We start from the raw sequence: 12,177 nt of genomic DNA on the forward strand, positions 1-12,177 counted from the left end.
TTTTCTTTCATGTTCAGTGGCACAGATACAGGCTCCAACTCTTTCTCTCTTCCCTCAAAACGCCCCCTTTCCGAATGTTATCATGACACTCGACTTTAGGAAGTTGCCCATGTTTGGACTAGGATGGAAGCGATGTCACTTGTGGTTTGCTCTCAGAGGGAACGGTCACATTTGAGAACAAAAAGAAAGAGTGAGACAGGTCTTGAGTGGGCATAAAATTATAGAGCTGTCTAAGGGAGAGAAAGATGGGAGGGGAGGAACCAAATCAAATTAAACGAGAACCAAAGATCCTGGCCACCATTCCTAGACTCCATCTCCAGGTTTTCATTGTGGCTGTGTTTCAGTAGATCAGTCAGAGCGTGTGTGGAGTGTGTGTGTGTGTGTGTGTGTGTGTGTGTCTCCTGCGTGGTGCTGCAGTAGAGAGCGCTTCGCTCAGCCAACTGCTACTTCTCTGTGGAGGGCATTGCATCCTCCCTGCCTTTTTTTTTTATTTTTCTTCACATTTTTTTAAAATCATGCTTGGAGTGCCTGAATGAAAGAGGACGGATCGAGGGGAAAGGACGACACTATGTGTGTGACAGAAGAGCAAAGCGTACTGCAGTGAGTCAAACAGAAAGAGTGAGAGCTCTCCACACCCATGACCGTGTGCCTGTCTGTGATCGAGTTGAACACAGCCAAACGGACTCATTCGTCACCTGACAGGTAGGCAGACGTGAGTCCCTTCATCTAATCTCACGTTCAGAAATCAGGAGCTCTGAAACACCTGCGCCTGCTCAGAAGAGATAATCATTTGGAACAGGTTCGGGACTTGTAGGGTTGGTGGGCAGCTTGTTTGGGACGCTAGATGTTCAGAAATGGGACTTGTGGTGTGAATGACATTTATTTCAGCAGAGCAGGAAGTGCTGCTTTTTTTGTTCCCACAGGTTCCTGTCATACCCCTTTTTGGAGTGTAGAATACTTGCACTTTCTGCCAGTCTTGAATGGGAAATTCTGATGCTTTTAGACTCGTGAGCCTATTCTGGGGAATTCTGGGAGTGGGTTTGGTGACTTTATATAAGCAGTTTTTGCTTGTGAAAGAGGTTTGTCCTCCACAGGGTCACGTAACAGACTCTGAGCCGTGGGTGAGGAGTTTATTCATAATATACTGGCTGCAAGACTTCATCCATGTGTGTGGGTGAATGGACTCTGTGAAGCACATCTTTGAGTTTGTGTGTGCAAGTTTGTATAAAATAAGAGAGATATTTCATAAGCCAGTCTTTTTCTCCCATTACTGACACATTAAGTGGATCTATGCTAATAACCAGAGATGAACCTCACTCAAACGGGACTTTTATTGTATGTGTGTCTGTGTGTGTGTGTGTGTGTGTGTGTGTGTGTGTATGTATGTGTGCTCCTGGCTATTGCCCTCAGAGAATTTACTGCACTTTCTGTCAATGTCCTAGCATATATATCAGCAGAGAGACAGAGAGGGAATGAAAGAGGAAGCACTGCAGGTCTAAACACTTGCTCCTGCAGTGCATTCCCCCTCCTCTCCTCTCTCTTTAGGTGTCACGCACACTCACGCACCCACACACACATATAAACACGCTCTGTATTCTCTGTAGTCCTGTCACTCAAACACAGATATGAGGACTAGAATTCAAACTTATCTCAGTGAGAGTTGTCATATATTTGATCAAGTGGCAAAGACAGATCAATGTTTTCATTCCTGGATTACTCTGAACTGCATTGTGTGTGTTTATAGTGATTATAGATTATTATAATACAGGGCTGTTGAATGCTTGAATCTGATTGGTTGACAAATGTTTTAAGGTGTGCAATTATTTTTAAGGAAACGCACAGCTAAAGTAGGCAGGTCTTGACCGCATAACAGTTCCATATCACTTTTGCCAAGTTATTTCAGTTATTTCAAAGGCCTTTAAAGACTGCAAAAGCAAAAGAACCTCCTAAAATAGTGTATGACAATTTCTTTGTATTGTTTTCCAGTAGAAAAGTTTTTAAATCAAGAAAAACTTACTTTAGTTTAAAAATGTATTCTTTACATTTTTTATTATCTTACATTTTAAAATTACGCTTTAAAATTATTTATTATTTAATTTTTATTTAATTTTTCTTTATTTTTTGTTTTCTGCATTTAGGGCTTAAACAAGTAAGAAAAATATACTTAAATATATTCATAAAATTATTATTCTAATAAACTTTTAAAAACAAGCATCATCCAAGTATCATTTTCTTCCACAATTTTTCTTATTTTTTAAACAATTGTATCTTATTTTAAAGATGTTTAGCTAGTTATTTTTAATGGAAAACAAGACTAAAATATACTGATTAGGAATTTTTTTTTTTTGCACTGGTATGTATTGAAATATTTTGGTCTCACGATTTAAATACACTTCTTCCACACACAGTTTTGATGTTACCAATGTATTTAGTATACATTACAATATATTAGGGCTGTCAAATTATTAATCACGATTAATCACATCCAAAATAAAAGTTTTTTTTTACATAATATATGTGGGTGCACTGTGTATAATTATTTTGTATATATATAAATACACACACATGCATGTATATTTAAGAAAAAAATATTATTTATATATAAAATATCTATATTTATTTATAATATAAATTATATATAAATCTATATACAGTATATACATGAAAATATTTCTTAAATATATACAAGCATGTGTGTGTATTTATATATATAAAATAATTATACACAGTGCACCCACATATATTATGTAAAAAAAAAACTTTTATTTTGGATGTGATTAATCACGATTAATCATTTGACAGCCCTACAATATATATGTTGTAGTATATCTAGTACCTAATGGCTATTAGCAGACTTTGTATACAAAAGTTTATTAGTACACACACACACACACACACACACACACACACACACACACACACACACACACACACACACACACACACACACACACACACACACACACACACACACACACAGTGTGTGTTCCCTGTCACATCCCAGTGTCCTCAAACAAATCATTATTAATGGATAAGTGTGTCTCACTCTCAGTGACATGTCACACATCCATTTTTCATACTGTACAGTATAATGTTGAGATGGGTAACTTGACTTGTAGCATTTACGGTTAAGTTTATTTTTATTTTTAAGTCATTTAGACAAAATAAAGTTTTACTATCGTTCATTTATCAGTTGTCAGGTTTTGACCAGAATTGTAATATTTGTGCATCCTAATTACGTTTAATTGTACAGAATTAAAATAAAGTTAAAATTTGTCTCTTTATGAAACTTTATGGTACTCTTTTACCATTTTGGAACTCAGCGGCTCAATTCCCCATTCACTTTCGCAGCAATGAGTAGCAAGTACATTTTTCAACATTTTTCCTTTTAAGCTCCACAGAAAAAAAGAAAGTCAAACAGGTTTGGAATGACATGAGGGTGAGTAAATGATGACAGAATTGTTATTTTTGGCTGAACTTATCCCTTTAAAATCAAGCGTCTAAGACAACAGAAGCGCAGCAGGACACTTTGATGGTGTAAAAGAAATACGCTCAGACTCCCGCAGACTTCTTCTGCAGAAATGGTGAGAGGAGGAAGATACTTTGACCAAAAGCAGGTGATGAGTCGAAGTTCTGACGCACACGAGAGGTGTGGGAACAGAATGTTATCTGAGAAAGCTCTTTTTGAGGCTCCGTTTAATATAAAAACACTCTTAGAATTGATGGAATCTGCCTCCTCAAGGACGTCACTCTATTGTAACTGTGCTGTGATAAAGTGAGTTAAAGAGCGAGAAAAAGAAAGAGAGGGCTTGAAAGCGCGCGCAAAAGAGAGGAAGAGGGGATAGGTTAGGACAGGTCTGTCCCCCGCAATGACTCAGAGATGAAAGTAGTCGGGTAATCAGTTCTGTTCCTCTCATAGAAATGGAAAAACACATCTCAGTTTTTTTTAAATCTTACTTTCTCTTACACTCTCTCTCTAGCGAACATTACATTCCTGTTATTTGACGGTGCTACACAGGGCTGTGCTGCTCTTGTTGCCATGGAGACGTAGCTAGGCAGCAGAGTCTGCGATTCTCGCATGGTTCTGCATACGTGCTGAGCCACGATGCTACTTCTTAGGACTTACCGCATACTGGTGTGTGTGTGTGTGCATGAACGGGCCAGAGGAGTGTGTTTCTCTAGATGCATGTGTGTGTGTATCAGCATGTGCTGTATGTGCATCTGAGAGATGCTGCAAGCCAAACTCTTTATCTTCCATGCAGAGAGAAGAGGAGGTGACAGAGAGACAGAGTGAAAGAGTGGGTGGGAAAGTCACACATCCTTGTGCACATTGGAGAAGAGAGGGAGAGAGATGTGTGTGGGTGGGTGGGTGTGTGTGTGTATGTGTGTGTGCAGAGACAGGAGCTTGTTTTTCTGTGTATAATCTCTCGGTCCTACTGGGTGACTAATGAAGCAGGAAAATCTCTCATTCACCCTCTAGCATTAGCATTAGCTTGAAAACACTGTGACATGACCTCGCGTATCTTTTAACCCGGAAATTAAAGATTAAATATAAAGTAGTATATACATTTTAAACAAGCAGGATGTTCCTGATTATGTAATACCACTATGAATGCAGGTTATATATAAAAAAAAAAAAAAATAGTAATAGATAATATGTGATGCGCTCCATCTATTCGAGTCATACGTCGCAGTGGGGCGTTTTTAGACAAATGTTTTTTTTTTTTTTTTTAGGGCTGTCAAATGATTAATCGTGATTAATCACATCCAAAATAAAAGTTTTTTTTACATAATATATGTGGGTGCACTGTGTATAATTATTTTATATATATAAATACACACACATGCTTGTATATATTTAAGAAATATTTTCATGTATATACTGTATATAGATTTATATATAATTTATATTATATATAAATATAAATATTTTATATATAAGTAATATTTTTTTCTTAAATATACATGCATGTGTGTGTATTTATATATATACAAAATAATTATACACAGTGCACCCACATATATTATGTAAAAAAAACTTTTTTTTTGGATGTGATTAATCGTGATTAATCATTTGACAGCCCTAGTTTTTTTAAAAAGCTTTCAAACTTCAGTGAAGAGCATATCGCTAAACTTGTAAATATAATGATACATACCGTGTATGCACTTCATCATAAGTTAAATATAATGCATTTAACTTAACTGATGTCTTAGTTATTTAATATTTACTATTATTCAAAAGTTTGGGGTCAGTAGTTTTTTTGTAGCAGCAAAGTTACATTGAATTGATCAACATGGATTTTTTTTGCATTGTTACAAAAGATTCTCAAAAGGTTTCCAAAAAAATATTAAGCTCTACTGTTTTCACCATTGATAACAATAAGAAATGTTTCTTGAGCAGGAAATCATCATATTAGAATGATTTCTGAAGGAACATGTGACACTGAAGACTGGAGTAATGATGCTGAAAATTCAGCTTTGCCATTATATATTTTTTTTTACAAATAAATGGATCCTTGTTAGGTATTAGAGACTTCTTTCAAAAACATTAACACATATTAAAGTCCCTGTAAAAGCAATTTCAAAAAAAAATTCTAAACACTTTATAAATGTTAGAAATGTATTGCTAAAACATATTACAAAGACTGTGAACTGTGAAGTACTGAATTGTGGAGTTAGACCGTTAAACAGTTTTTCACCATTGCTATTTTCCGGATTTTATGGGCGGGGCTAAAACAGGGTTTGATGACGCACTGGAGCCCCTGAGGCTGGCCGCTCCTAACAATATTATAGAGCAGATTCACATCAGTGTGCCGCTCAATCGCGAGTTACTGTCAGTACTATTATTAGTAACACAGCCTACAGATTGCTAGCTACTAGCTATGCCTTCGTCACGGAAATGCGTACTACCTGGATGCGATCACCGGATCACGTACAAAACAGATCGGTGTCCTTGTTTAAATTTCCGAAAAACGATTACATCAAGAAGAAGTGGATTAATTTTGTGAAGAGCCACCTTGATGGAGAGCTGAGGATCACCGCCAAAACCCGCCTCTGTAAGTGATCATTTTACACGGGATAGTTTTATAAACTTTCGTCGGAGATAACTGTCTGGGATTCACTGATAATCCGCTGTTACTGGTGAATGGGGCCGAACCGACTCCCGCCTCAGCCTTCATCCTCCCGTCGCGCCGACAACTGGTGCCATCATCGGCAGTGCGTCCCCACCGTGCGAGCATCCATTCCGGCTGTAGAGTTGAGTGTGGCAAATCGACGGCAGCTTTCCCGCGAGTGGGCGTGGTTTCAGCGCAGCCAGTGGACACGCCCCCAGCGCTTGAGAGCAGAGATTACTGCTCATTTTTTCAAGATTTTGATAGCTTATTTTATGTACTTGCTGACTTTTTTATCATTCAAATTTGGCTGGGTGACTAATAACAAATTTTTCTGTGGTGTGACAAACTCAAAACACATACTTAATTTTGACTTTACAGGGACTTTAACGACCCCAAACCTTTGAACGGTAGCGCGTGTTTGAATAAATGCAATCCTGTCGAAGAAAATATGTCAAACAAATGAAATGTTTGGAATCAAGTTTTTATGGCAGTACATGTAAATGATTGTATCTCGAAGAATCATAATAATTATGCCATTAGAAAACAGTTAATAAAACATGATAGATGGCTTTGGCCTCTACGGTTTTATTTTTCAGACTCTCATTGCTGCCCACCCTGAGGACCAGTGGGATATATTCTCTGGCACTTATACGCCCCCCCACACTCTCTTCACCCTCTCACTGGCACACTGTGAATCCACCAGACAGCACCCAGAGAGTAAAGGATGATGGGGCATTGACGAGGGCATGCAATGTAGTTTAGTGAGTGTTACTTTGTTGAATGTAGCAAAAATGTGGACTTCAGTATGTTGCAGAACTTCAGAATCAGGATTTGGGGGCTTATTTGCCCTACTTTTTGTTTGTTCATGACAGAAGCACGGCTGTCTGAAAATCACTGAACTTAACATGCTGTGATTAAATATTCTGATGTATTAGGAGTGCTTTTTTGACTCTCAAATGAATCTGTGTAAGAGCTATTATTATTTTGAGTTTTTCTCTTTCACACGACTCGATATTATATGCTGCTGTTGTAATTGTATAAATAGATAAAGCACATAGGTGACTGCTTTTACCCTCAGAAAGACCTTTCAGTCATTACAACAAGCAAGCATAATACATTGTGATGTATTTCAGCTGATGATAAAGAGCCTTTCAATACATTTTTAGTCTAGCTTTTTGGACATCTATGTACTAGTGTACTTCACATATTGGTATACACATTTAAAATGTACAGTATTTCTGTTCCAGGAAAGAAGACCAAATAATATAGGTCACACATCCAGCACACACAGCATCTGTTTATCATCCATCCATCCATCCATCCGTCCGTTTGTCCGTCCGCCCGCCCGCCCGCCAACATTCAAGGTTTGTCCTGATAAACTTTGCTTTTCTTATTAAAAAAATGACAGTTATCATTTTTTTTTAAAATCTTAATTAATTTCCATTCTGCTTCCTTACATTCAAATTCCTGTCCTTTTTGCTACCTCAGTTAAAATGGATAAAGGATGCACTGATACAAAATTTCTGAGCAGATGCAATATCCAATTATTCAGAAAGATATCTGCTAATCGATACAGATATTTTGGTTGTAATATCTTGAGCTTTTGTGCTGTACTACGAATTATTTTTTATTTGAATTTTTGAATGCTATTTTACTATAAGCTATTGAATTTGCAATGCTTGCGCTTTAGATGATAACAATTTCTGAAAATATTACTATTTACGTATTACACACAATTTGATTCAGTATTGATTCATTTGTAAATAACGTTAATAATCTCTCTAGTGTTTTTTTTGTAGTTAACTAACTAACAAACTTTAAACACTTGATAACTTTCCTGAGGTAAATGTAACATTAAGTGACATGTACACAAGCTGTTTTATTGATGTCTTTTCATGACTTAAACAGTGATTGAGTGATTATATGAGAGAGCTATTTTTGTAAGTTGTACTGTATCTTTCTGATACTGATTATTGGTCGATTCATCTGTGCATCCCCAGTAATAAATTAAATTAAATTTCAGGAATTCTATTGGAATTTAAAAAGATTTCTCAGTTCAATTCAGAATGGCTCCCTGAAGCACAGGCGTATTGAAATTTTAATTCTAGTATTTTTATTCTTAATTTCTATGATGAAAATACCTCTCCTTTAATGTATCATCCCAACTTCGTTTCAATAGGAAATACATCAACAATTTAAGGAAATCTGTGCTTGTCAATCGATTTCATGGGGTTTAACAAGCTCTGAGCTTAACGAGTTGATAATATACCAATTATCTGACCGTTAGCCCGCTGGCTTAGAATGCAACACTTAAATTGTTGTAATTGCAGTCCACTAAAGACCGTTTTTATTATGATCTGGAGTCCATTAATAGCACACAGTATTTGCATACCGATGGATATAATGGTAACAGTTTACACATCTTATTACACGTTACATGTAGTTGCTGTAGTAATAACAAAATCTTATGCATAGTCATATGCAACTAACCTTTAACTAAACCTAACCCTAAAATAAGTACATATAGTTAATTACAGTATAGTTACTCAGTACATAAATGTATAATAATTATACTGTAACACACCTTGAAACAAAGTGTAACCGATACAATATATTTACTGGTGGAGGCCCTAACATATGTTCTATTAAGAGACACCACGCAATTGTTAGTTGAAAATCTATTTACTGTAGATACAAATTTTTCATGGCCCCAAAGGACTCCAAACGGTCTTTAACAGACAAACACTGGCTGATTATATAACGCTTGTGAGACATATTGGAAGTGGAGTAAAACACCATATCAATAGAAGCACTGTCAAAGCAATCGATTTGGCTGTAATGGTCTTGGCCATATACTGGTAATCTGACCCTAGCCATATTGGAACATTGGAGCTGCATTTTAGACCACAGTAATATACACTTCCTCCAGTACCCTGAAGTGTTCAGGCACGAAAGATTGCTGTTTGACACCTCAAGAGTAAGAATAAAGTAAATGCCATCTCCCTCTCATAGTTTTTCCTGTAAATGTTCTTTGTCAAATTCAGAGTCTGGATGTAATACAATTTCTCTTCTGTCAGTGTAAACTCAGGTAGCAAGAAAAGAGTTATTTGACATGCTTCAGAGCAAGAAAGAAAATTGCCCCACACAGTTTTGCAGACAATCATATTATTGTGTTTATAAGTGAATCGTACATTGTTGACTACTATTTTGAAGTGATGTGTGGAGAACGGAAGTGAAATGAGTAAACAAGATGGATGAAGTTCGCTACTCCTGTCTCGTGTGCTTTATTGCTGCTTATTAACTTCTGACAGATACTGCAAATTGACAGCGAGGATTAGGCATTTTTTGGTCACAAATATAACAGTTGCTAACCTGCTTTGACCTGGTGAGCCTGCTATGCCGTTTTATTTATTTGAAAATATTTGAAAATTATCTACGGGTTATTGATGCTATAGGATATGCCTGGCTGGACAAAAGATGGCGAGCTGTACTGCTTTTCTGCCTTGGCACAGAGACAATGGATTTTCTACTCATTGCCTAACATGGGTACGACGTATAAGGATGTATTGAAAGCCTACTCCGTGCCAAAAGCTAACATAGTAACAAAAGCTAACAATCAGCTCCTGTTAGAGCAGCAGCACAGAAAAGAAAAGAAAAAGAAAACATAACAGAGAAAAACAAAAACACATGACTGCCCACAAAACAGTACAAAATACATCACAGGACATAACCGTTAGTATAGTTTTTAGTTTTTTACACCTTCCATAACCGCTTTCATGCGCCTCACGAGACCGTTTTACAGCACGCTGTTGCTTTGCGAGAGCTTGTTGTTTCATGTGAATTCGCTGCCAATACTGATGAAATGATTTGCAATCAGTTAATAGAGAATACGCTTAGTCCACTAATACGTGAGAGACTTTTACTAGAAACTGATCTCACACTGGACAGAGCTGTTACGATAGCAAGCCAGATTGAATATGCTGCCGCTGGAATCTGCAAAGACTTGTGACCTATTCAAAAACCCAAATTCCGATGGCTGGTTGTTTGTCAGCGAACGTTTCCCTACATGACCACTCAGTTCTTGCGATGTTCTTCATCGTGGACAAAGGGACACGACTCATGGGGAGGGATCTAATGTCTTCACTGCATGTGAGGACTGAAAAGAATCAAGTCCTGTTTCCAAATAGTCTTCCTGTGCTTGCTTCTCCTGTGCCAATCTTTCAGTGCACTGACCACACGTGACCTCACAGCCTTTATTACTCACGGTGGACTGTTCCATTTTTCCGTGTTCCTTACAGATTGGCTTCATTGCCTGTGGCATTTCAGAAGATGATCCTGACTGCCATCATCCTGACTGGCTTGTCAGGGGTTGAAAATTATCTGGACGACATTATCATCCTCTGACATGACATATCATGCATGACAAAGCACTTCAAGCGGTCTTACTACGACTAAAAGCTGCTGGCTTGCAGCTCAGTAAAGACAAGTGTCACTTCCGACAAACCAACCTGCTGTTCTTAAGTCATAGTTTCAGCGGAGGATCTTCAAAGTTGATTCAAAATACCCCTGCTGTTTATCTGTCAGGTTTGCCCTTACCTGCTTCTCCTGCAGATAATGCTGTAGCTCCAGTTCCTGTTCATGATGTTGATGGAGTTTGTTGCTTTTCTATCTGCTGCCTGTATTTCTCTGTCTTCTGCTGATGCTGCATGTGCTTCTTGTCCTGCTCTAACCAAACTTCGTACACAGATTTCTAATGGTTGGCCTCCTTCACCCAAGGGCCTGGACGTTGAGATGTTGCCATACTATAAGCTGCGACTAGAACTATCTGCGAAGGACAACTTTATCGTCCGATGCTCATGGCTGATTGCACTTGCTGCTCTTTGATTTGTGCTGGTCTCCATAGTGCAAGAAGGACATCAGGGAGAGGTGAGAAACAACGCCTTTGTGATCTCTATTGGAGGCCAGTGATGGATACTCAGGTTCTTGATGTTGTACGTTCCTGCCACATGTGTCAGCTCAATGACAAAACTGTCAAGTCACATCCTGCTCCTCTCCAGCCTGTGGCACTGCCAGATGGACCATGGCAGAAAGTGGCTGTAAATATAGTCGGGCCACTTGACACTGCTGCATCCAACTTCAGGTTTGCTATAACAATACACGGATTATTACAGTAAATGGCATGAGGTATCCTTTACTCACACTATCACTGCGGATTCTGTGGTTTCGTTTCTGTCATCAGTCATCAGCCGCCATTGCAATCCATTGAGTATTGTTACTGATAACGGTGTTCAGTTTATGTCTGCTACTTTCACTGCTTTTCTGGAAGGAAGGAAGGAAGGAAGGAAGGAAGGAAGGAAGGAAGGAAGGAAGGAAGGAAGGAAGGAAGGAAGGAAGGAAGGAAGGAAGGAATATTCGTCACCATCGTTCCTCACTTTACTACCCTACATCTAATGGTGCTGTAGAGCGGTTCAACTCTGTGCTCAAGCACACTGTCCAAATGGCCATCCAGCAACAAAAGCCCTGAAAACCTGTGGTAACCAACTTCTTGCAGGTGTACTGTGCCACTCCACATGCTGCAACTGGTACTTCACCCTTTAAGCTCCTGAATGGCAGGCAAATGCACACAAGGCTGTCTATTTTGCCATCTGCTCCTGTGCACCCGCCAACTGACATGACTGTTCGCCGAAGGGTTATGCAGCTGCAACACAAAAATACACCGACGCCAAACGCACTGCTCGCACTCTTTGTTTCCATGAGGGGGATAAAGTGAAGGTATGGAAACCCTTGCATGTTCCTAAGGCATACAGATTGTTTACTGATCTTTTCCCGGTTTCCAAAAGACTGGGTGTGGGTACATGCATTCTTAGTGATGGAAAGACATGGAATGCTTTCCATCTCACTGCATTTTCATGCACACCAACAACTCCGGCTCCACCAACAACACTGCTCACTACACACACTCATACCACTACTAGACCTAAACGTGATGTTCGGAATCCTAGTTGGTTAAAGATGTTAGTTAGATCTGATGTGCTGTTCTGGATCTGGTGTCTGGATGTGTTTG

The 12,177-nt window shown here is 38.4% G+C and overlaps 1 protein-coding gene across 3 annotated transcripts in view; it reads left to right on the top strand.

The window, feature by feature from the left end:
* The first annotated feature begins 317 nt into the window (after positions 1 to 317).
* Positions 318 to 12,177, top strand: part of dlgap2a (discs, large (Drosophila) homolog-associated protein 2a) — a 185,337-nt gene continuing 173,477 nt past the window's right edge. The window contains exon 1 of one of the 3 annotated variants that reach the window (XM_056264366.1): positions 318 to 702. The gene's annotated coding sequence lies outside the window, so the exon portion shown is untranslated. The remainder of the gene's footprint in view (positions 703 to 12,177) is intronic. The other 2 variants (XM_056264365.1, XM_056264368.1) reach the window with 2 other exon arrangements.

Source organism: Rhinichthys klamathensis, unplaced genomic scaffold (assembly GCF_029890125.1).
Source record: "Rhinichthys klamathensis goyatoka isolate OS25496 unplaced genomic scaffold, OSU_Roscu_1.1 h1tg000220l_1, whole genome shotgun sequence".
In the NCBI taxonomy this organism is placed as follows: domain Eukaryota; kingdom Metazoa; phylum Chordata; class Actinopteri; order Cypriniformes; family Leuciscidae; genus Rhinichthys; species Rhinichthys klamathensis.